This window comes from Pleurodeles waltl, chromosome 5, assembly GCF_031143425.1.
Source record: "Pleurodeles waltl isolate 20211129_DDA chromosome 5, aPleWal1.hap1.20221129, whole genome shotgun sequence".
NCBI classification, from domain to species: Eukaryota; Metazoa; Chordata; class Amphibia; order Caudata; family Salamandridae; genus Pleurodeles; species Pleurodeles waltl.
Genome location: NC_090444.1, coordinates 1,279,351,543 through 1,279,377,561, shown reverse-complemented (window position 1 = coordinate 1,279,377,561; position 26,019 = coordinate 1,279,351,543).

The window sequence follows — 26,019 nt, the reverse complement described above, 5'->3', positions numbered from 1 at the left end:
TTTCCTGTCCAAAATTAAATCCGGCTCCCCACTGGACCCCGCCCCTCCCTCTGCTCTCTTGCAGGTAGCAGGCACCATTGCTCCTCCGCTCACTAAAATTCTTAACAGCTCCTTATCCTCGGGCTCCCTTCCCCAGTCATTTAAACATGTTGTGGTTAAGCCCCTTCTGAAGAAACCCAAACTTGACCCCACTTTATTGGAAAATTTCAGACCTATTGCCCTCCTCCCTATCTCCGCAAAAATCCTTGAGAAACATGTCAACACTGAACTAACCAACTATCTCGAAAGCAATGAACTTCTTCATCCCACCCAAATGGGCTTTAGAGTCTTGCACAGTACTGAGTCAGCTCGCCTTTCAGTAACTGAGACGGCCCGCCAGCTCTTAGACCTAGGGTCTCACGTAGCCATCATCCTGCTTGACCTAAGTGCAGCTTTCGACACTGTCGACCATGATCTTCTCTGTCGGAGACTATCGGATGTAGGAGTCGGAGGTTCCGCCCTCTCTTGGTTTTCCTCCTTCCTTAGAGACAGATCTTCCCAAGTCTTGGACCGGACCTTCTTTTCTGGCCTTTTCCCCTTGGCATGTGGAGTCCCCCAGGGCTCGTCCCTTAGCCCCACTCTTTTTAACGTTCACTTGTCACCTTTAGCTAGAGTAGTTGCCCCTCATAATCTGTCCTTGGTCACCTATGCAGATGACACCCAGTTAGTGGTATCCCTCTCCAGCTCTGGAGACTCGCCGGTGACCAATCTCTCCCGCTGTATGAGTGACATCGCCAAATGGATGACCAAGTCCAAACTCAAATTTAACGATGGAAAATTGGAAGTCCTGGTTTTTGGCAAAGGTCCCCCCCCCCTCTTCCCCTTCCCTCGCTCTCAGATGCCTTCAGTACTCTTCCTCCCCCCAAATCTCAGGTTAAAACTCTAGGTGTGATGCTTGACCCCAGGCTGACTATGGACTCTCAAGCCAGTAAAGTTTCTTCTACCTGCTTTGGTCTTCTGCGCATGTTCAGAAAGATTCTCTCTCTTCTTCCTCCTACAGCCAGAAGAATTCTCATCCAAGCCCTAATTCTTTCCCGTCTGGATTACGGAAACTCTCTGTTCCTTAGCTCCCCTTTTTATGTTATAAAGAAGCTGCAAAGAGTGCAAAATGCAGCTGCCAGGCTTCTTACTCACTCCTCAAAATATTCATCCGCCAAATTGGCTATCTCCACCCTCCACTGGCTCCCCATCAAAGAACGGATCCATTTTAAATCTCTCTGCATTGTCCATAGGGCCCTACATGGTAAAGGTCCCATCTCTCTAAGGAAACGGATCTCCCTGCATACTCCTTCTAGGAACTTACGTTCCTCCTCTCTTAGGTATGCACACATTTCTCGATCTAAGAGAGCCTGGGGCAACAATTCTTTTTCCAGTAAGGCCTCCCACCTTTGGAATACCCTTCCTTTGGAGCTCCGTTATGAATCCTCCGAGCACCTCTTTAGGAAAAAGCTCAAAACTTTTTTATTCTGTAATTAGCATTGATCCCCCCTCCTATTTGTGCGTTGCTGCTTTTAGCGCTGGGATGCCTTTGTGTCGCCATGCGCTTTACAAATCTTATAAACTAAACTAAACTTGAGGGGAGAACACTGATGAAGTGTTAGGAGATGGAGGAACAGTGCCTGATGTGGGTTGCACTCCTGTCACTCACACTACTCCCCAGTACTTGACAAATGTTATCCTCCCGGGAGAGAAAGCTTTTTTGGGGAATTGACAAACAGTGGTCTTTGTAGAAGAGAACACTCTGCTGGTGTATGTAGTTACAGATACAGGGCCTGCTATGAGTTGCAGTCATGTCACTCACTCTAGTACACACACTTGAACAATGACGTCCACTTGAGAGTTCAGTAACAGATGTATTTGAGCAAGTGAGCACTGTTCAGGTATTTGGAGTTATAGAAACAGTGCTTGCAGGGAGTTTGAGTTATGTCAGTCCCTGTACTACACAGACTATACTAATGTTATCCTTCCAGGTGAGTACACCTAAATTGGGAGATGACAAACAAGGGTCTTTGGAGAAGAGAACATTGGGTTGGCTGAGTGGAGTAACAGTAACAGAGCCTCCCATCCTTAGCAGTCATGTCAGTCCAGGTACTGCACACAGTATACGTATGTTATCCTCCCAGATGAGTACACTTCAATTGGGAGTTGACTAATATGGGTCTTTGTTGCAGAGGACACTGAGCTGGCTGTGTGGACTAACAGTAACATTGCTGGGAGTTGAAGTCATGTCAGTCCCTGTACTACATACGGTATACAAATGTTATCCTCTAGGGGAGTACAGTTAAATTGGGAGGTGACAAACAAGGGTTTTTGAGGAAGAGGATACTGGGCTGGCTAAGTGGCCTCCTGGCCTTAGCAGTCATATCAGTCCATGTATGACACACAGTATACAAATGCTATCCTCCCAGGTGAGGTATTCAATTCGGAGATGTCAGACAAGGGTTTTTGAAGAAGAGAATACCGGGCTGGCTGAGTGGAGTAACAGTGAGTACACTTTAATTGGGAGTTGACAAACAAGAGTATTTGGAGAAGAGGATACTTGTATGGTGAGTGGAGTGACAGTGAAGGTGGCACAAGGTGTGCAGTGACTATGCATGACATAACATTTTGGTGATATTTTTAGTGTTGTGCTTGCCGGACTCCTCTCCCCAGGTATTCCTGTCAAGCCCTCAGGATGCAGGATGGCTAAGACTTTCCCCTCCCAGGGATAGAGTTGTAATAGGGGAGTGGGAGGGCCACCACCAGTCTTTTTGGCCTGCAGGTGATGCCTGGAGACCGGGGAATGGACCTTCCCCTGAAGTCGTTCCACCTCTTCCTGATTTCCTTCTTTGTGCGCAGTGTGGTGCCTACACTATTCACTCTTTCGACGATCCTGTCCCACACAATTGTTGCTCTACTCTTATGATTTCATCTACCATGACTCTTAACTCTTCATCAGTGAATCGGGGACTTTTAATATGTGCCATGGTGGAAACAATATATATAATATGGGGACAGTGGCTTACTAAAGATGGGTTGTGCCAAACAGTGTGAAAAGAAGCAAATATTGCCTGGTATCTGTGCTGTGTGGGAAAAAGTCGCTCTGTCATGCTGTGTCTTGCTGTGGAAATTCAGAAGATTGTGGTGTGTGAAGGGGTGTGTTTACTAGTGTGATTTGCAGGTGTGTTGAGTGTGGCAATGGGTGTCAGCTGTGTTGTTTTCATATTCCTCCAATGTGCTGCTGTGTATTACTTTCCTGACCGCAAACCATCGTAGTTCGGACCACCATTGGCTGACCGCCATGGGTGCCTGCCACTGCGACTTTGCATTTGCAATACAGTCAATGGATGGTCATAGGCTGTTGGTCTATGTAACTCGGAATAGGGCGGTCTGCGTGATCTCCGAAAAGGAAGTATTTTTAGGACCGCCGACATCACGGTCTGACAGAGCAACCGCCAAACTCATAATGAGGCCATAAATCTAACTACTTTTGTAAAGCACGAGCTACTTCAAAGGGTCTATTGGTGCTCAAGAGACATAGGATGGTAAAATTATTAAACATTATTAAACAAATTGTACAAGACATTTTTATTTTTCACATACTTTTCGATTAGATATATGTATATTGTGAGGTTACAAAGAGATACGGTGATTAGTCCACATTTAGATTTTTATCGTTGCATGGCCTGCAGGAAGTAAAGCCTAGCTTTGCAGATTCCAGAGTAGAAATTTGTCTATTTCAATATAGTAATGATAAAAGCTAGTTCTCTCATTGTTAGAGAGGACACTGAAGCCTATGGAATTAACATGTGCATGTTCTGTTGATCTAATCTCCACCAAAGAAAAAGGGCCTTCCAAAGTTTAATAGATTGCATTTTTAAGAAGAGAAAACGTGTAAAAGAGATAATTACATTTTCAAAATGTTATCTATCAAGGCTTAAAGGGCTTCTCCGACTCCCTGAATTGTCTTTACGTAAATACCTTACTATCTAGTGCATTCTGTTGGTGCCTGAACACATATTACAATCTGGCTGTCAGAGTGAGTTTTTATTCAAACGTTGGTTTAATTGGCGTAACTTGGTGGTCACAATAAATTGGTGAAATGTGTTCAGACTTTACAAAGACTCGCCAACGTTTTGTATACATTATTTTATATCCAATCATCTAATTAAGGTGTAGATGTAGATGGTTAGTACACGATTTTGAAAACTGATTGTTCTTACAAGGGGTGTAATTCTGATATCAGTTGTCTCTTGACGAACATCACAAGCATGGGAATGGCTCGAAGATGTCCTTTTACCAAGTGGATATCTATAATACTTGTGTGGCCTATAGATAACAGGAGAGTGCTCACGGCGCTTCTGTGTCTTCCTCATATCACCCAGGATTTCTTGGGAATGAATCTTCCTGGCTCCTCTTTCTAGCTTACACCTGATTGTCACCCTAAATTTAGTGTAGCAGTTATCATGTGCTCTTTACCTCATCAAGACCCGCATTAGAAGTGGTGTCATACCACCAGGAATATTACCTTGAGGGGGCTAGTGCAGTGGGCTACTACAGATTAGCTCATGTCCCCAGACTATCTGGTATGTGGATCGGCAGCCGATGAAACTACTGCAAGGTCAGAGACAGGGCCTGCCCTCCAAATAGGGCAGAAACGTATAGAATTGGACCCAGTATTCAGTTGTTCCTGTGGTTGTCCTACATTCCTAGGATACAACTAGATGCCGGGTTTTGGTGCATGGATACTGGCTGGAAACAGAGATTTCAGCCCCTTTATCCACCCTCAGAAGCCCAGAAAAGCTTAAATGAGGGCCTATATCTTTTTTAAGTTAGTTATTGCGGCGTTCTGCCTGCGTTGTATTGTTCTCCTGTGCCTTCTGACCTTGTGTACATTCTATGGATTCCGACCACCAATTCAGTGTTCAAGACAGTCCGCGCCTTCTCTTTCCATGGTCCTAATCTTAGGGCACAGACTAGTCCTACATCTATTTCCCAAAATTTCTTTTGGTGGTTTGCTGGGAGTGCACAGACACGTTTCTTAGTACACTTAGGGGGTTATTACAACTTTGGAGGAGGTGTTAATCTGTCCCAAAAGTGACGGTAAAGTGACGGATATACCACCAGCCGTATTACGAGTTCCATAGGATATAATGGACTAGTAATACGGCTGGTGTTATATCCGTCACTTTACCGTCACTTTTGGGACGGATTAACACCTCCTCCAAAGTTGTAATAACCCCCTTAATCTTTTCTTACAGCAATTGCTTTCATCTTGTCACTGGTGTTCTTTCCTGTGCTTATTTATGTGATGAATAATGGAAGTGCAGTCATTAGATACCCAAACACATGACTGTATTCTTCGATGGCTGTGTTGCCTAAGACGTACACATCCTTCTCCCCGAACTTGATTTTTCTTCTCCTGCTCTTTTTTTCTTGGACTTCAACCCTCTTAGTCCTTCTGTTGTGCTGGTGGGTGTTTTTTTAATTTCCGAGTAAGTAGTGTACTGCCTTGTATAGTAATGCATTTGTGCATTTTTTTGCACACTCATGCACCATTGTTTCACGTTCTCGAAGTGACTGGTTATGGGGGAGCGATATTACCAGGTATGTAGGTGGTTTGCTCTGAAGTGGTGGGTTTCGCACTAGACACACCACACGTTATACTCTAATTTGCACTATACTACTCTAGAAAACACCTGCAGTCGTGCAGTATTCTCTAAATGAGGGACTTAATGCCTTCTTAGATCTTTTCCTCAAATCTCTTTTGAATAATAATGACAGTAGAATCTGGTCATGATTACTGAAAGCTCCTAGAGGCAGATGTAGATTGTCCAAAAGCAAACTTTACAAAATCCAGCCCACGATTTTGCTAAACTCGGGGAGTTCTGACATTTTAAACCAATAAATACTTTTTCTGAAATATAGAGCTGTTCTTTCGACAAATGACTCAACGGGCAATAATGTACTGCAGAACTCCTTGCACCCAATGTTGCCATCAATTAGAAACAATGTCATCTCAATTGTTTGCTGTGCTACGGCCAAGACAATACAGAATATTTTCTATAATATTATGTTTCTATATATTGAAGCCACGTGGCTATAGGCCGGAAAGAATGTGGTTCAAACAAAACTCATCTCATCAATTAGTAATATAGGTTGGCATGCGATTATCCAATATAAAAATCTCCAGACTATAATTTTAAAAACAGCTTAAACTTCTCTTTAGTCGAGCTCTACAATGACACAATGAGTTCTTGTGTCAATCAACATACTCTTCTATAACTACATCCAAGGTTCCCACTTTTCTCATGCATGCTGTTATCCATATCACAGTTGTTCCAACTGCCCAGAAGCGGCCTCAAGGCAGCATTTTTAGTGCTGTACAGAAATACAAAAAAACTGGATAAACAAATCATAAAGCAGGTGCAGCTCTTTTGCTCCATCTTTTTAAGTTGCGCTGTGAAGTATTTTATTAAGATCGATAGGCATACATAGGACGTGATGAAAAGAAATGATATAAAATAAATATATAGATATGTAAACCGACAAAAAAACATGAGTTTGCCTATCTGTCTAAGTCTTTATCTTTCGTAACTGTTTTTATTACCAAAAGGCATATTGAAAGTTAGACACATATGTTACTTCTTATTCGTTTAAATCAATCAAGGTTTATAATGGACAGTTAATTATAAATACGCGCTGATGTTAAATCCTGTACTATAAAATTAACACCAATCGCTGACAAAGTTTGCAAGTAAGCATTCTGAACCTATGCCGCGAATAAGATTGTTAGATCACGATTTTACTTGTTTCATAATCACTACCAGTCATAAAAGAAAGGATAAATTATGCATATTTAATGCAGTTAATATTTAATGTGTGTTTGCATACAGCCACGGATAGAAAGGGAGGTAGACAGATATTGTACTATATATTCTGTTAGGAAAATCCCCTGGTGAGACATGTCTTCCTAACTAGGTGCTGGGATGGCTTAATTATTTCCTAGAGCCCGAGGCGCTTTCAAAGGTAGCTGAATAAATGATAGGTAATAGCTTTATATAATGGCACTTCGATCTCTTCCAGTGGCTTTACCATGGCACTTTTAAAATAAATAGGTATGTTTAGAGATTAAGTAGAGATTCTGTGTTTTCCTCCTGACCTACCATAGTTCATAGGATTTTTAGTTTGAAGAGGAATAGGAAACAAATTCTGCTTATGATATATTTAGACAATAATTTAACTCCAGCAATCGATGATGAATATGTACTATGTTATTGCTAGGCCATAATTCAAATGTCACTTTTGTTGATTTATCTTTAAGACTAAATGGAAGTGTAATTTCTTATGCAATGTATGCTAGCAGAGGAGACGTCGAAAGACTGAAATGAAAGTATTAGGCATTATGTTAAATATTTCGGAACTATTGTTCTTCAGCATCCTCCTTCCTTAATATAATTTGACAGCACAAAGCACACACACCTAAATCCAACGACCTCGCCTTTTAAGGACAAAATAGGAATTTCAACAGGTGGAAGGAGATGTTGTCAAAGAGATAAGCAGAACATGCTCATGTGAAAATCTGAACGTTAAGACAGGTAATTAATCAACCTTACGAAAAGACGATGGCAAAGTCAATAGGTCTGGATTTTAATTTGAAAATATACATACCTTCATAAAATGCACTTACTTGAGAAGTAGGTAATACGTAGGCAGCGAGACAACTTGACAATATTTTATGCTGTTTAAGGATTGTATTATTGCTGTTTATGGGACGTAATGGAGCACTGTTACATATAATTTGAGCACAGTGTAGTTAAAATATGAAAACATAGTAGATATATATTATTTCTAGGTGTGTGCATCTGAGTACTTACAAGTGCACGTGGAGAGTGCATTTTTCCATTGCAAACGGGAAGACTGTTTTAGATGATGAAAAGCTGTTTTCAGGTTTGATGGATATACAGAAGAATTGTTCACAACAATGACTAACACAAGAAGAGATATCGTATGGGAGCAGAACTTGGCGCATATTTCTCACAAATAAGAATAATTTATTGTAGCACATTCACATAAGTGGCGTATGCTTGTTAGCACGTATTTTATCTGTATGCATGAGGTGTGTCTGAGTGCATTGCCACCTGCAACTGTGTCAACAGGGACGCCTTTACCTGTTTACCATCCTCTACAAGTGTGTTTGTACGTTAGTTAATACTGCGCAATGTGCATGAACTGCACAAAATCAAATAATTTTGGCTTGGTCAATTCATGATCGATAGAACATGGAGGAAGAGATGGCCAGGACTTTAAGGACAGAAGGCAATTTCTTGGAAGTTGCCATTTCACAGAGGTGCTATGCATTCGACAAGTGACTGACTCTTCCCCTGTCCTAAGAGCCATTCAGAGGTCCATGTGGCATCTGGGTAGTTGTGCCCCAGCGCATCATTCCAGCCAGAAGAGTACCTTGCACACGACTGGCATTGTAACAGCCTACTTGATTGCCTAGCACATTTGACTCAGCCCCAGCCATATTGATTTTTCCACATTCATAAATGTGACTGACACTACAGTTGTTCTTCCCGACTTTCACAGGTTCGTCTAAGATTTGACTTTTTTCAGCCCTGTAACATCCAAGAGTTGTGCCTGACATATTACTGACTTTACTCCTGCTCTACCAGTAACCCATGTGTGATTTGTCTCTTCCTCAGGATCCAAATGTGCACTTGACTTTTTTCCTGCACGACTAGCCTTTCAGGTGGGTCCCTGCGGCTGTATTATGGAAAGTGCCCTTAGGGCTGCATTGGACACATGCGCCTGCTTTGCGCACCCCTGGGGCACTTTGGCATTACAGAAAGGGCCGCAGACACTTGTGAACCCCTTTCTGTAATACAGATAGCGCTGTACACATCTAGCGCCATCGCTATCACCAGAGGGTGTTCCCTCATTTGCATAGGGGTGTGATCCCATGCAAATAAAGGAATCCCTTTGCCTCTGTGGCCATGTCATGTTATAGACATGGATGCAGAAGTAAAGAAGCTGTCAGGAGGTCCACTGACAATGTGCCACCTAAAAGGTGGTGCACTGCCAGTGTACCCCCTGATGGCAGCCCTCTGGATGGGGAAAGAGGGTCCTATCCCCTTCCAGATATCACCTTGCAGGCGGGTGCAGGCACTCACTACATTTGTTTGCTTATTAGGAAAAAAACAGTTCAGGAATCTGTTGTCACACAGGCGGGTGCAGTCACTCACTGCACCCGCCTGCAAGGGGATCTCTAATCCCCCTTAACAGTGCAGGCAGGTTGCTGCATGCACAGCGAAACATGACGTGGATGATTCAAAGCCATTCCGTTTTTCAACTTAATACGCTGCGTCCCGGGAGTAGTGCATTCAAAGTAATAGGGAACACTTTTTCTGTTTGCTCCTGGTGCACCTGTTTTATGGGGCACCTTGGCACAAATATAGAAAGTGCGCCATATGTGTAATAGGGCCCCTAGTGTGTGACAGCAGATTCCTGAAATGTTTTTTCCTAATAAGCAAACAAATGTAGCTCGACAAAACTAAGAAAAACACATGCCCATAAGTATGTTTACTCCTATCATTCCTGCTTTAACAAAATTCATTTTTCCAGTGGTATAACAACTCAAATCCTAATCAATACAGAAAGAATGATGGCTAATACTACCAACGGCTCAGTTCAAAGTAATTTTCAGTATAGTGCACACAAGTTCTGTGAGACTACTAAAATTGTCTGTGTCAGTTTAAAAAACAAGTGTTCTTTACATCTTAAAGCCACTTCCATTTAACTGAAACTTTGTACTTAACTGCCTGACCTTTGGATGCGTCATGAGCTGTACGGCACAAACTGCTGCTCACTTCACTGCCAACTAAGAGAAATATATGGAACACATTGACGTTATGGGATTTTGCAGTCCTTACATTGATGGCAATTTTCTTTACAAATTGGTTATCTTTCAACATGCTTATTATACTATCCATTCGAGGTTCCTGTGTCTGTATAGATAACAAGCAGTAATGGAGAGAGAGAACATCCCTGCTTGGTCCCCCTAGTTATATTTATCTTCCTTGTTAAATTGCCCTTTAATAACTATCTGCACTGAGAGTGGTTTATTTATATATGTATCTTTTATTCCATCTATAAATACACTAGGGAACCCCATTACCTCTAATACACTCCACAAACATGTCAAGCTGACCCTGCCAAATGCTTCTGCTGCATCCAAAATTATCACCACTAACATGCTAGAACTTTCAATTGCAAGATCAATCGAGGATATTGAGAGATGAGTAAAAAAATGCAGCTGTCTTCCTGTAACAATACCTTTCTAGTCAGGATGGTTAACACTAGGGATCACCTTAGCTAGAAGACCAGCATATACTTTATAGTCACCGTTGAAGAGCGAAATAGGTCTGTATAAGTCCAAATTGTTTGGGTCCTTAGAATTAACGTGATTATGGAATCCTGCCATGAGGGAGGAACTGGAATTTTGTTAGACTCCATTAAATAACTCCGCCCAGATGGGAACTATGAATTCTCTTAAGACCTTATACAATTCCCTCAGGCACCTTCACTTTTCTGGATATATTAATCTGCCTAATTATCTCTTCTGTGGTGATATCCTCACTAAGACTTAATCAGCTCTTCCATGTCGATTTCCTCATCTCCTTGTCCTTAATCCAAACGATTTGAGCCTGTCCCTCAATTATCATTCCTGAACAGAGTTTTTGGAATGTGTCTACTACGCATGTCTCAACTTGGGTAGGATCATCAGTTATCTTTCCAGCATCACTCATCCTTGATTCATAAACATAATTCCTTGATGTCTCCCTTTTCAGTTTCCAAGCTAGCAACCTACTAGTCCTCTCCCCACACTCAGAATACGCTGATATGCTTGCCTGCCACTTCTGTCTCTGCCTGTTGTTCAGCACGTACCTAAACTTATTCTGGAACCCCTCTAACTGTTGCTTAAACCTCAGTCATTCTTCCTCTGTGGTGGCTTGTACTAATGCCCTCTCCAATAATTCTAATTACCCCATAGCTTTCTATTTTCTCTTTCATTCTCCTATTTCATTTTGCTCCCTGCTTGGCTATGATACCTCATATGCATGCATTGGATGAATCCCAGACAACAGCCAGATTTGGTATCCTTTAATTCCACGTATAGTATTCCTTATTTTCCTCTTCTATTCCTTTAGTTATCTCCTGATTAAACAATGGGGTTCTGTTTAATGTCCATCTGGTACTTGACCTTAGAGCTGGATATTACATCATTAGCAGTACAGCTGCATGGTCTGAACAATGCACTGGCAAATCCTGAATCTTTTTTATCCTGTGCATTATCATGTTCTTTATTAGAAAAAAAAACAAGTCTGGAATGGTGGCCATAGCTCTTACAAAGAAAGGTGTAACCTCTCTTGGTTTTTGAACCAGCTCTTCTACTCCAAATATCCACAGATTAAAGTCTGGCATCTCATCCTTCAACCCTCTTCCCATATTTTGAGTATTTACCCCATTACTATTGTTCGACCTATCCAACCCACATCTAGCAAAATAGGTGAGGGAAAATCTAATAGATCTGCTGCCAGTGTACTAATAAAGCATTGGTCATTCCTATTTGCACCATAATATCCTGCACAACCCAAGCCTCGCTATAATCCATCATAAAATTGAATAGCTATACCCACATATTTTCCTTCTGTTATTAACACCACCATCCTTTGTGCACCCAGACTGATCCGAGATTGCCACCTCACCCATCCAAGTCAACTTACTAAATATTGCATTACTTTTTACAATCTCAGTACTTGTGAATCACAATCTTGAAGATACTGACAGATTAATATTTCCCTCTTTTTCACCCTTAAAAAATTAACATTCCATGTAAGTAATTTACTTTCTATTATCCTATTTCTCATTCTACTGTTTCACTTCTCTTTTTTCTTCTCACCCCCTCTTAATTACATATTGAATGGCTTGTAGCTTATCTAGTATCAATGACCTGACGAATACAATTACTCTCCACCTCATGCCTTCTAGTGGCATCAAAATCTACGCCAATGGATCTTAGGTCCCTGAGAAGAACCCTCTCTTCCTTGATATAGAATAACAAACTCTACATAGCTGAGCCTGCACCTTTACCCACACCAAACTCCAACTCAAACACCAACACCCGCACAGTACCCCGTACTATTATCTTCACTTTTTTTTAATCCACTGAGGTCTGAACACTTTTAATTAGCTCCTCTGCTTTCTTTACCCATCCTATGTTGAGTGTCTCATTTATTCAACATTACTTTCAGTATTACGGGGAATCTTAAATGTACGTTAGCCCCTAGCTTCTACAATTCATCCATTCATTGTCTTATCCCCAATACTTCTGATCTGTGGCCCACAGATATCTGATTTAATGGTGTAGGAGGAACCCTCTCTCTTTCAAACCTTTTAGCATTCGATACCATTGTCAAAATCAGTTCCCTCATGTTAGACTTTTCATCCTTGGCGTGGTCTCCCTTAACTTTTTGCCTCTGTTCCCCAGGTTGTCGATGTGTGCTGGACTCTGATTTTGCTGTTTTTATTAATCTGGGCACTTTACCACTGCTAACCAGTGCTAAAGTGTAAGTGCCTGTTTAAAATGTGTATGTAATTGGTTCTCCATGACTGGCATATTTGTTTGACTGTTAAGTCCCTAGTAAAGTGCACTAGAGGTACCCAGGGCCTGTAAATCAAACGTTACTTGTGGGCCTGCAGCACTGGTTGTGCCACCCACATAAGTAACCCTGTAATCATGTCTCAGACCTGCCACTGCAGTGTCTGTGTGTGTACTTTTACACTATAAATTCGACTTGGCAAGTGTACCCACTTGCCAGGCCTAAACCTTCCCTTTTCTTACATGTAAGGCACCCCTAAGGTAGGCCCTAAGTAGCCCCAAGGGCAGGGTGCAGTGTATGGATAAGGTAAGACATATAGGGCCTGATTCTAACTTTGGAGGACAGTGTTAAACCGTCCCAAAAGTGGCGGATATACCACCTACCGTATTACGAGTCCATTATATCCTATGGAACTCGTAATACGGTAGGTGGTATATCCGCCACTTTTGGGACGGTTTAACACCGTCCTCCAAAGTTAGAATCAGGCCCATAGTAATGTGGTTTATATGTCCTGACAGTGAAATACTGCCAACTTAGATTTTCACTGTTGCAAGGCCTGTCTCTCTCATAGGATAACATGGGGGTTGCCTTTAAATATGATTAAAGTGTAGATTCCCCTAGAGAGTAGATGGACATGTGGAGTTTGGGGTCCCTGAACTCACAATTTAAAAATATATCTTTTAGTAAAGTTGATTTTGAGATTGTGCGTTTGAAAATGCCACTTTTAGAAAGTGAGCATTTTCTTGCTTAAACCATTCTGTGACTCTGCCATGTTTGTGGATTCCCTGTCTGGGTCAGTTTGACAGTTGGGATGTTTTTCATCTCACACTAGACAGGGACACAAAGGTAGTTGGGGTGTAACCTGCATTTCCTGATTAGCCATCTCTGCTAGGAGGGAGGCGTGGAGTGGTCACTCTCATCTGAAAGGACTGTGTCTGCCTCTGACAATGGAGACTCCAACCCCCTGGTGTGTGTCTGAGGCCTTGCCTGGGCAAGGCAGGATTTCACAAGCAGGTGTGAGTCCCCTTTGAAGAAAGGTGACTTCAAAGACTAAAATGGGTATAAGAAGAGCACCCAAATCTACAGACTTTAGAAACACTTCTGGAACCAAGAGGAACCTTTGCCTGGAGAAGCGCTGATAGCTGAGGAAGAAGCGCTGTCCTGCCTGTGACTGTGCTTTGTGGAGCTTTCCTGCAGTGCTGCTTCTACCAGAGTAAGAGGGCAAAGACTGGACTTTGTGTGCCTTCCATCTTGTGAAGAAATCTCCAAAGGGCTTGAGTTAGAGCTTGCCTCCTGTTGTTTGAAGTCTCAGGGACAGCAAAGACTTCTCTCTGCCAGCACCTGGAATCTCTGGAGAGACTCCTGCTCTGACAAGTGGTGCCTGATCCAGTCCCTGGGCCCTCGAAAGGAAAGCTGGTAGAAATCCACAGAAATCGACTTCGGACGACTCCGGACCGACGCCGCTGCTGAATCCGGTGAAGCCGCCTGCACCGACGCTGTGTCCTTCGCTGGAACACGGTGCTCTTCGCAGGCCCGACGCCACTGCAGCCCCGCTGAAGTCCGTGACTCCGTAGAAGTCGCCGCACCACGTCGTGACGGACGCCACTCGAAGTGCGTGGATTCAACGTTTCGCACAGACGCCGCGATCCCCGACTTCGCGCATAGGCTTGTTTTCACTCTTCACCAAAGGTACTGTACTTGGGAGTCTACACGACTCCGTGTCCGGTGCCGCTGGTGTCGGCTTGTTGGGAACGACTCCGTCACGACGCCGTGTTAACATCTCATCGAAGCATTTTTTGTTTCTAAGCGTTAATTTTGTGTTTAATCTCTAAAAAATCATAACTTGACTTGTGTATGTCGGATGTTTGTCGTTTTGGTCTTGTTTTGTTTAGATAAATATTGCCTATTGTTCTACACTGGTGTTGTGTCATTTTGTAGTGTTTTCATTAAGTTACTGTGTGTGTTGGTACAAATACTTTACACCTAGCACTCTGAGGTTAAGCCTACTGCTCTGCCAAGCTACCAAGGGGGTAAGCAGGGGTTAGATGAGGGTGATTCTCTTTTACCCTGACTAGAATGAGGGTCCTTGCTTGAACAGGGGGTAACCTGACTGTCAACCAAAGACCCCATTTCTAACACCTCACTTTAGAGGACAAGAGGTTTAATACGATTTTCCTAGGTCTCTTTCAAATTTTCTGAAGCCTAAATGGGTCTATATGAATTCTTTGTGTCTCCTGCTCTCGGTCTATTTCTTGCCTGCCTTTTTAAGCATCTCATCTCTGAGCAGCTTCATCACAAAACCCCTGAGATCTGTGCTCTCCGTACCTCCAGGTAGGTATAAAATACTTAAATTGTTATTTGTGGGGGAGATTTCCATTCTTCCCAAGTCTTCCTGGAGGCCTGCATTTTACAGCTCAACATCCAAGTTATGCTTTACTTCTTGGCACACCTTATCCATGCAGATTTCTAAAGTCATAGTTCTCTGGGTGACATCATTTAGATTACCTTTTAGGACTTGACAGGCTCCCAGAATAGTCTTCTAAATGGATTCTTAAATCTCAAATACCATCCTAATTTCTGACTAGAGATCCAAGATGAGTTGTTGCAGAAAGAGTGCTTCTGTTGTTCCACCCATATCCCCCCATATGCTTTCAACAATAGATTGGGGTCTCTCTCCCCCCATGGTTTTTATCCGAAGTGATGCAGAGTCTTCACCACCTGGAACATAATGAATGCCTAATGTGAGCCCCTCTCAAACCCTGTGCTACCTGAAGAGCAAACATTTAATTACTTGCTTCCAGTCAAAATAATGGGAGAGGTCTAACACTGTACAGAAAGCCTCCTACGTCTTGATTGGTGCTTGATTCTATCTTTGGCTCCACAGAGTCCAAATCGCCATTATTGTTGCAGGAGTCTACTTCTATACTCCTGCTCCATTTAACCTCTTGTGTTTCAGTGCTTGCCTCTGCCTTTAAGACCCTTGCTACAAGCAAGGAACACAGAGCTTTTTTGCTTGTGCTAGCATCAGCTCCTGTGCTGGCTCTGCTCCATCTATCCTTTTTGTTACAGAAGGAAATCTGGATCCAGGCTCTCTGGCTGAGATGTAGTGATGCTGCAGTCCCACCCCAATGCACCGGAGTCCCAGACTCTCAACCAACTTTAGCATCCTTGGGCAAACCACCTGGAGAGAGTAAGGAAGGGGGGAAAGAAGACACCAATCATTGTAAAAACACACAACACGGCATTGGGTAGGTGTCTCCTATGCCATCAATAGACCAGCATAGTTCAGTCCCCTACGTGCTCTCCTCCATTGACTCTGACTCATGGTCTCACACTAGCTGGCCACCATGTTCCACCAGATACCACCAATTGCTGAACTCAAAGTAATTTTTTGAATAGTGGACACAACTTCTGTTAGACTGCTGAAGGTGACTGTGTCAACCCTAAAAATAGGTGTTTCCTATGTCTGAAAGCCACTTTTATTTCACTGAAATCTTATCCCTTGCTGCCTGTCCTGGGGATCCCTCATGTGCTGTCTGGCACAAACTACTGATTACTTCACTGTCAATATATGGAACATTTTGAAGCTATGTGTTCTGAAAGTCCTTACATTATGGGTTTAAATAAATTACATCTATACCACAGTGCATAACTCCGACACTAAAATGGTAATTGGGTCTATCCAACTGGTGTGTTTACCTCTCTGATAAGGACATTGTAAGTTGGATTAAATATTGCACTGGTGCCTTTGAAGTTAAATTCAATATATGGGATGAATTACATGTTTAAAACACACATAAATATGACAAAATATATGACTCTAGACAGCACGTGTGTGTTTGGGATGGAGTGCAGTTTAGAAGCACTGCCATGACAAATTGCAAGGAAAAATGCATTTGCCTTGTAGCAAGCTATCCCTAAAGTGTGCTATCTAAGGCCCATATTTATACTTTTTGATGCAAAACTGCGGCAACGCAGTTTTGCGGAATTTGTTTTACCACCGGCTAACGCCATTTCTTTGCACCACGCGGGCGTCAAATTTATACTTTGACGCATGGTGGTGCAAACCACAGGTGTGAGTCATTTTCTCTGACGCACACCACAGAGTCACGTCATAAAGGAAAACAACGTTAATGTGGCCAAAATGACTGTGAGACGATTTACCACACCGCAAACCGGATATGCGGTGTTTTTTGACGCATTAGTGTCAAAACTCGCTGTAAACACAGCAATTTGTGCAGAGGAGAGCCAAAATGGATCCCAGATGCTTGCACAGACCCCCGGAAGATGACAACAGACCATGAACCAGCCAGGAGGACCCACACAAGACCCAGGACAGGGAGAAGAAGAAAAGAAAGTGTTGCTTCAGTGCAGAGGAGCAGGAAATTCTGGTTAAAGAGGTGACGGAACACCAGCACCAACTGTTTGTCACCTCAAATTTGCCAATCAGTAGGAGAGAGGCAATATTGCAACAAATTGTTGACAAGATTAACAGTGTGGCAGAAGTATGCAGAACACTCTTTGAGTGCAAGAAACGCTGGCATGACTGTAAGCGCAGGACCAAGTAAAAGATGGCCAGGAACAGGAAGGCAGCACTGCAGACTGGAGGTGGGAGTCCAGCACACCAGGAGGCACTGGACCACATGGAGGAGATGGTCGCAGCCATCATCCCTGAGGAGATCGTCACAGGGATTGAAGGACAGGACAGCGCAGACTACCAGGAGACAACGCACATGCAGGGTAAGTTGCATGGGGAATTAAAATGCACAAATGTTAACTGCCAGCGGGGGGAATACCTACTACACAATGCATGTAAGTCATTATATTCAGGGAGTGGCATGGGTAAAGGGGCACGGCACCGGGCCATGGCCCGTTCAGAGGAAACCTGGGGCAGACCACTACACAACACCAACAACCTTTCCATGGGTGTTTGCTGCCATGCTAAAGATGTTGCAAAGGTAAAACCAGGTCAGGAGGGAAGGGCACAATGTCAAGCTGGCATCCTGTCACACGTCAGCCACTATACTCCCTACATTAACTAGGGCACAATTAACAACCTCTAGCCATATTGACAACTGGAATGTAACATTGACAACAGTTGCCACTACCACCTCCGCTGTTTGTGCTGGTCAAGTAGCTAATGGCAGTAACGTCCCCATGGATCAAAAACACCCACATTAGAGGGTTTAGGATGACAACGTTAACAATCCCCTCAAGCAAGACAAATTTTCCAGTCCTGTCAAATGTGAATGTCCATATTTGCCGCAAACATCAGTCAATGTCATCCACATTAGGAGGTACACAGCACTAATGTCATACCCGTGCTGCATATGTCAGGGTCCATCCTGTACCTGGGTCACAATGCAACATCCCAAATGTCATACTGCTTAGACAACAGCATTGAGGGGGAGGACACATGTAACTGGTCACACATTCCCCAACATCAGCAGTACACATTACCAAAGCTGACATCCATATTGTGCCATAACAATGCTATACCTAGTATATGCTACATTTCAACTACAGATAGGTAGATGTGAGAGATCAGAGACTGGGGCAGGTCCAGATTGTTAAGTGTGGTGCTAGTGCCATCAGAGCACCCGCAGCCAGTGAAAGGCCTCACCATGAGAATGGAAGTAGACTGATGGTTGAGTAGGACAAGAAGGTGGCAAATCACTATTTGGCCAGAACCAACACCTAGAGGAGATGATGCTGACAAGTCCACAAACTGACCACAATACATGTGACATGCAGGTAGGGCATAGGTCTGGGAGAATGCCCATCTGAAAGACAGGAGCAATGAACAGGAACCAAGATCACAATGTGAAAATAATCACAAGGCAGGCATGTCACATTAACAAAGCCGACAACACTGACACACTAATTGTACCGTATTTCATTGTAGAGGACGATGGATCTCCTGTGGATATGGCTGTCCAGGACTACCCTGATGACATGGATAATGAGCTGACAAACATCAGCCAGCAGACCCACCAAGAGATCCTTGGATCTCTCCAGACCCCACCTTCAGTCACAAGGAGGAGCACAGATACAGCATCCATCACTGAGGACCCACCCACCACCCCAATAGTATGACCTGCCAGCTCCAATACAGCTGGGGACTCTGACGACACTGGCACCAGCTTTGAGAGAACTGTAGTCGGAGTACAGTGGGAGCTGGCCAAAGAGGTGCGGGGGGATGCAAACTATGGCAGCCAGCCTAGAGGGGGTGTGTTTGTGCATGATGTCAACTGAAGAACAGGCAGCAGTTATGCAAGGGCGAACAACTATCTTGCAGGAAGTAGAAAAAAGGCTGAAGTAAATCAGCACAGCTGTAATACAGTTGACCCAACACCTACAACAGCAATCCTGTCAACACGTGCATGAATGCAACATTGAACCCCTCAGGGCTGACCTGGCTGCCTACCACTGTGATGTGGCTGCTATTCTTAAGAACCAGCAGATCCTCCTTGCTGTAGTACTGCCCTTAAGACCCCCACAGGTAGTAGCTACCAGGATGTCTGACTCCATCTCTAAACACACTGAGGTGTGTGTTGCTCCTTTACAACCATCACCACCAAGGGCAGAGGAGGCAACACACACATCAGAAGATGAAGACCAGGAACAGATCATCTTCACACATAAGAGTACCCAGTAGCACTAGTCCCTGCCACATGGCCACCTCTTACCAAGGTCCTGCGCTTTGTAACATGCCAGTCTTGCAACAACTGTACTCAAGCACTGTTCTGCAACCCACTGTTTATCTTGTCAGCCCGCCCTGTGATTGTCTCTCACTAACTCATTGGCAAGTCCTGTCCCTCTGCACTGTCTGACACTTCACCCCAGCATTCACCCCAGCATGTCCAAGGACATGTCCTTTTGCACTTGTGTAGGATCACAATGGAAGATGTCACTATAATGGAATCACAATCATGGGCAATGTACATATAGCACTACAGCACTTTTTAATAAATAGCACTTACACAACCACTTTGTCTCTGTGTAATGTGACACATCAACCGTGCAGTAGATCAGTGAAGTTTGCCTCCTGTCAATTATAATAGATTGTCAATACAACTGTCCTGAAATAATGTTGGCTGATATCTATGCACAGTGGCCTGCAGTGTACCATACTCTGCCCTTCCTGAGGGTTACCATAATGCTGTGTTGGACAGAATAACGCTTCCTCAAGGGATGTCAAATCCAGAAAATAGTGCATTCAGAATGTTGCTTCAATGCAAAACTAACTTATGTGATGTTTTGCACAAATTTAAGCTAACACACACCAAACTGCATGAATGGAGGTGTATGAGTTTACATCCAAATAGGTAACCATGCTGAACAGTGTAACAAATGATCTATGGGAGTTTTGTACACTATACTCCAAGACAGCTTACTACCACTCACCTTATGAGGATTTCCTTGGACATGAGACTGCAGTCAGACTTAACACAGTGTCCCCAATACTAAGGGGGTGATTCTGACTATGGCGGACGGCCTCCGCCGTCCGCCATAGTACCGCCGCCAAATGACCGCACCGCGGTCAAAAGACCGCGGCGGCCATTCAGACATTTCCTCTGGGCCGGCGGGCGCTCTCCAAAAGAGCGCCCGCCGGCCCAGAGGAAATGCCCCTGCAACGAGGACGCCGGCTCAGAATTGAGCCGGCGTAGTTGCAGGGGTGCGACGGGTGCAGTTGCACCCGTCGCGTATTTCAGTGTCTGCAAGGCAGACACTGAAATACTTTGCGGAGCCCCCAGGGGCCCCGCGGCACCCCCTACCGCCATCCTGTTCATGGCGGGTTTCCCGCCATGAACAGGATGGCGGTAGGGGCTGTCAGAATCCTCATGGCGGCGGAGCGCGAAGGATTCCCCCGAGCAGCGGTAAGTCGGCTGAACCGCCGCGGTCAGAATGCTCGTGGGAGCACCGCCAGCCTGTTGGCGGTGCTCCCGTGGTCGGTGGCCCTGGCGGCCACCGGCCGCCAGGGTCAGAATGACCCCCTAAATCTGGAAGCACAGTATGTGAAATTGAAAACATACATCATGAAATAACCACACTTTGGGATCCATAGTAACTGTGATTGGTGGTTGCAATGAATGGCCGAATCTTAGCTAAGTAGCTTTGGGGTAGCTGCCAATGTTACAGCTCAGTTGGGATTTGTTTGCAGCATAGGACACAAAATCTAGTACAAAAGAGACACTGTTCACTCATGACAAGGCCCTGATCTACAAGCATTTGACACATACTGTAAATGGTTACCTAGATATTTATTATACAATACAAACAGAAGTGAAAACTCGGGGAAAGACCTTACCTAACCTAATCTACTCTAACTACTCATTACCCACAACTGTCCCTAACTAACCTAAGCTAAACTTATTTATCACATTTAATGAAACGATCTAAAAATCATCCCCCAACCCCTCTTATGAGACGGGACACATGGAGGACAACAGATACTAACCTAAACACATACTACCCTATACTAAACAAATATATATTTTTTGTATTTTTTTGTTGTAATTTCTTTTTTTTAAACACAAGAACCCCAACATTGCCCCCCACCACCCACCCACACACATAAAAATAAACAGTAGAAATATTCAGAAACCACCACACCCCACCCACTAACACTAACTAAACTATACTAACCTAACACTAAGCCCCCTAAACCCACATAGTATGAGAACCAGGAAAGGGGAGGGGAGGGAATCATGTCCATCTTCAAGTCTACAGGTTGGCCCTCCTCAGGGTCTTCTTGATAGAACGCATCCGCCGGTTGACCTGTGCCACCTCCTGCTGCAGTCTGGTCATCTTTCTTAGGACACAGTCCAATTTCCTTTGTGTTAGAAATGGGGACTTTGGTTGGCAGTCAGGTTACACTCTGTCCAAGCAAGGACCCTCACTCTAGTCAGGGTACGTCACACACAATCCAAATTATCCTGTGCCCTCCCTCTGGTAGCTTGGCACTGAGCAGTCAGGCTTAACTTAGAAGGCAATGTGTAAAGTATTTGTGCAATAAATCATCCAATAACACAATATAGCACCATAAAAATACCCCACACATTGTATATAATATTTATCTGGATATTTGCAGGTCAAAAAGATAAAAGATGCAAAAAGAAAATGTAAGGATATCACTGGAGAGTGATATGAAGTGTCTTAAGTCTTTAAAAAGCAAACAAAGTCTCTTTCAAGCACAAAGTACCTGGTTGGAGTGAAAAATCTCCGCAAAGGGCCGCAGAGGAGGAGATGCATGGAAAATGGTGTGTGTGTTGGTTTCGCCCCTTCACCCACGGACTTGCGTCATTATTTTTCACGCGGGGAAGATGTTGCATCGATTTCCGGCACACGAACAGGTCTCCTCTGTGGGTTGCAGGGTTTTCAGACGCCCCGGGGTCTGTGCGTGGAATCCTGGGCTTGTTGTCCGGCTGCGCGTTGTTCCGGTGGGCTGTGCATGGAATTTTCTCCCTCATGGCAGGTGCTGCGTCGATTTCCCCTCTGGAAGTCGGGCGGCATTGTCCAGGTGGGCAGTGCGTCGAAGTTCCGGTCGCACCGCAGGCGCCGCGTCGATCTTTTCCTCGCAAAGTCGAGCGGCGTCTTTCCGGTCCGGCGTGCAGTGAATTTTTCACAGCTGAACAAGCTGTGCGTCGAATTTTTCGCTGCACAAGGAGTCCAGTTGCAAGAGAGAAGTCTTTTTGGTCCTGAGACTTCAGGGAACAGGAGGCAAGCTCTATCCAAGCCATTGGAGAGCACTTCTGCAGCAAAGCAAGAGAGCAGCAAGACAGCAGGGCAACAGCAAGGCAGCAGTCCTTTGTAGAAAGGAGTCCGGTGAGTCCTTTAAGCAGCCAGGCAGTTCTTCTTGTCAAGGTGCAGGCTCTGGTTCACGTTTCTTCTCCAGGAAGTGTCTGAGGTGGTAGGGCAGAGGCCCTGTTTTATACCCAAATGTGCCTTTGAAGTGGTGGAGACTCAAAGAGTGTCTTAGAAGTGCACCAGGTCCCCTTCCAGTTCAATCCTGTCTGCCAGGGTCCCAGTAGGGGGTGTGGCCGTCCTTTGTGTGAGTGCAGGCCCTCCACCCTCCCAGCCCAGGAAGACCCATTCAAAATGCAGATGTATGCAAGTGAGGCTGAGTACCCTGTGTTTGGGGTGTGTCTGAGTAAATGCACAAGGAGCTGTCAACTAAACCCAGCCAGACGTGGATTGTAAGGCACAGAAAGATTTAAGTGCAGAGAAAGGCTCACTTTCTTAAAGCAGCATTTCTAAAATAGTAATATTAAATCCAACTTCACCAGTCAGCAGGATTTTGTATTACCATTCTAGCCATACTAAATATGACCTTCCTACTCCTTTCAGATCAGCAACTACCACTTCAACAATGTATGAGGGTAGCCCCAATGTTAGCCTATGAAGGGAGCAGGCCTCACAGTAGTGTAAAAACAAATTTAGGAGTTTTACACTACCAGGATATGTAAACTACACAGGTACATGTCTTGCCTTTTACCCACACAGCACCCTGCTCTAGGGGTTACCTAGGGCACACATTAGAGGTGACTTATATGTAGAGAAAGGGGAGGTTTAGGCTTGGCAAGTACTTTTTAAATGCCAAGTCGAGGTGACAGTGAAACTGCACACACAGGCCTTGCAATGGCAGGCCTGAGACAAGGTAAAGGGGCTACTTAAGTGGGTGGCACAACCAGTGCTGCAGGCCCACTAGTAGCATTTAATCTACAGGCCCTAGGCACATACAGTGCACATTACTAGGGACTTATAAGTAAATTAAATAGTCCAGTTGGTTTTGATCCAAGGTTACCATGTTTAAAGGGAGAGAGCATATGCACTTTAGCACTGGTTAGCAGTGGTAAAGTGCGCAGAGTCTAAAAGCCAGCAAAAACAGTGTCCACAAAGTGGAGGGAGGCAGGCAAAAAGTTAGGGGTGACCACCCTAAGGCTGTCAGGTCTGACACTTTGCATATGAGAAAAAGCAGAAGGGTCAATGGCTGCATCAGGGGTGGTCTGGGTGCCCGCCGAGGAAGTATGGGCCCGTGTTGTGGCAAAGGCTGAATGCTGCCCTGCAGGTGGTGCTGTGCTTGGTCGTGAAGCAGTTGCCGTTGAAGGTCACGCAAAAGTCCCAGCTGCTGTTGGTGCCACATGGGTGGTAGTGGTGGTGCTGCTGGTGGTGGCTGTGGTAGACACAGAAGGGCTGCCTTGTGCAAATGCCCTCTAAGCTCCAGAGGCTCGTTCATGGTGATATCTTCGGGCCATGTTGCTGTTCCCAGACTCGACATCAAGTATGTGGCAGTATCTCATTGCCCGCCGTTGAAACTCCCTGACCTGGATGGGAGTTATATTTGCAGCTGTTAAGACAAATAGAAATTCAAACATTAGGTAGTACATTGTATGAAATGGCAGAAGAAGTAAATCAGACAATACATTTAATGTACTTGTAACAGCACATATCATCATACAGATCATTGATTGTCACTGAGGAAGTACATGGCAAGCCAACCTACAAATGTCCTATCACACATAGCACATCCAAACCACACAAGATGGGTAACAACTGCCATGATTTGGGCATCATAGTTCTGCCAGTTGTCAGCTAAAAATCATGCTGCACATCCTCCACCACTGCCGCCAGGGCAACAAATGTCATTGTAAGGGATGGCAATCTAGGGCAACATGATCTGCATATTGTAAATGGACTTGCCAGTATAGAAAGTATGTGCTAATCATGAGTGGGTGTACCAGGTTCAGACAAGTGCTTCACTGATTTACATGTCTGTGTATCAAACTTGTATCATCAGTCCTAGGTACACTATTCACAACCCTACGCCTGTGTCTGGGGGGGTGGACAATCAACTAATAATTACTAACAACAAGGACACCCAGGAAGCTTAGGAAAGCTGGACATGGGTTTGGGCCAGCACACACACCACAGGTAAAGAGGATCTCCAAATAGGAGACAGCTAACCCTTGGACAATCCCATCAACACTCATGTTTGGAAATGCAGACCTTTGGCCACATCATTTACTACCGTAAGCTATGAATTACAACAAACTGAGATGCAAGAACACCTCTGGCCATGAGTTTCATGCACACCTAGGCCATTGTACTCATGTGCCACATACTCGTAGCACTACATGTGTAGCTACATGCTGCTAGGAAGTTTAACATAAAGTTCAACATGTTCATTAGTGAATAGGGAAGCAGAAGTCTGTGGGTAAGACTTTGGCATCCCTGTTCTGGGAGAATTGGGTCTGACTAGCTGACTAATTGACTAATATGGTCCACGGCGACTTTTTCTGAATCAAGTTTTATCCACATGACTCATCCCTATTAACATTGCCGTGCCTACAGGACTGACATAGAATACCAAAATATGACAATACGATAAGGATTGGCCAACTCAAAGATGGTGATAAAATGATATTCCACTCATGGAACTAAACAAATGATTGGCCAGCGCATCGCACCTTGCTATGTGTCCAACACACAGGAGTTCATCACACATCACCAGCAAACACAACACATAACAGAAATATCAACATTTACTATAGATGTCTGGGTCCGCAAATCGAGCCACCTCACCAACAATTTAGGGTGCCGGTCCACCTGTAAGGCATGGAAGGGAGAAATGTGCTCAATGTCTGTGCACTGTACAACAACTCAAAAGACAAATACTATGTGTTAGATTACATCAGAAAGTAAAGCCTCTCAGACATGATGATACTGCATCCTACATACCGCGGAAAACACGTACAGACCCAGGGACTCCAGTGATTGATACACATATATCTGCACATAGGCAGTGGCTTCTAACTATCATGCTGTGGTGAACATGCTCCTTCATTAGTGAGCAGACAAAATCATGGAGTGTATTCGTCTCATCATGTGTATCGATGAGAGACAGCCAAAGCCACTTTCCATGAGGACTGAATTACCAGTCAACCAGCCATTGTGACTATGACCAATTTATGACACACAGGTACAATGTACAGAGGGCCCTCAATTTGTTACAGTCTCTTGATTTGATGTGGCACAGCTATGATGAGTTGCACCAACCATAGAGATATGAACCCATGTGCATACCTTTTGCCAGCCATCCCTAATTTAAATGTGGCTCTACAAACTCCAAATACCAGTCTAAGATGTTAGCTGAGCACAGCTAGAACTTCTTACCTATGTGTCCAAATCCAGATCAGACATGTATCCGAAATGAAGCAGGGGCACAATAAATCCTAATATTTTCGGGATTTCCATGATCGGTTTCCTTACACACTCATCGAACACACATGAGACATAGGTGTGCGCCACATTTCTATCATCAATTGACGTGAAG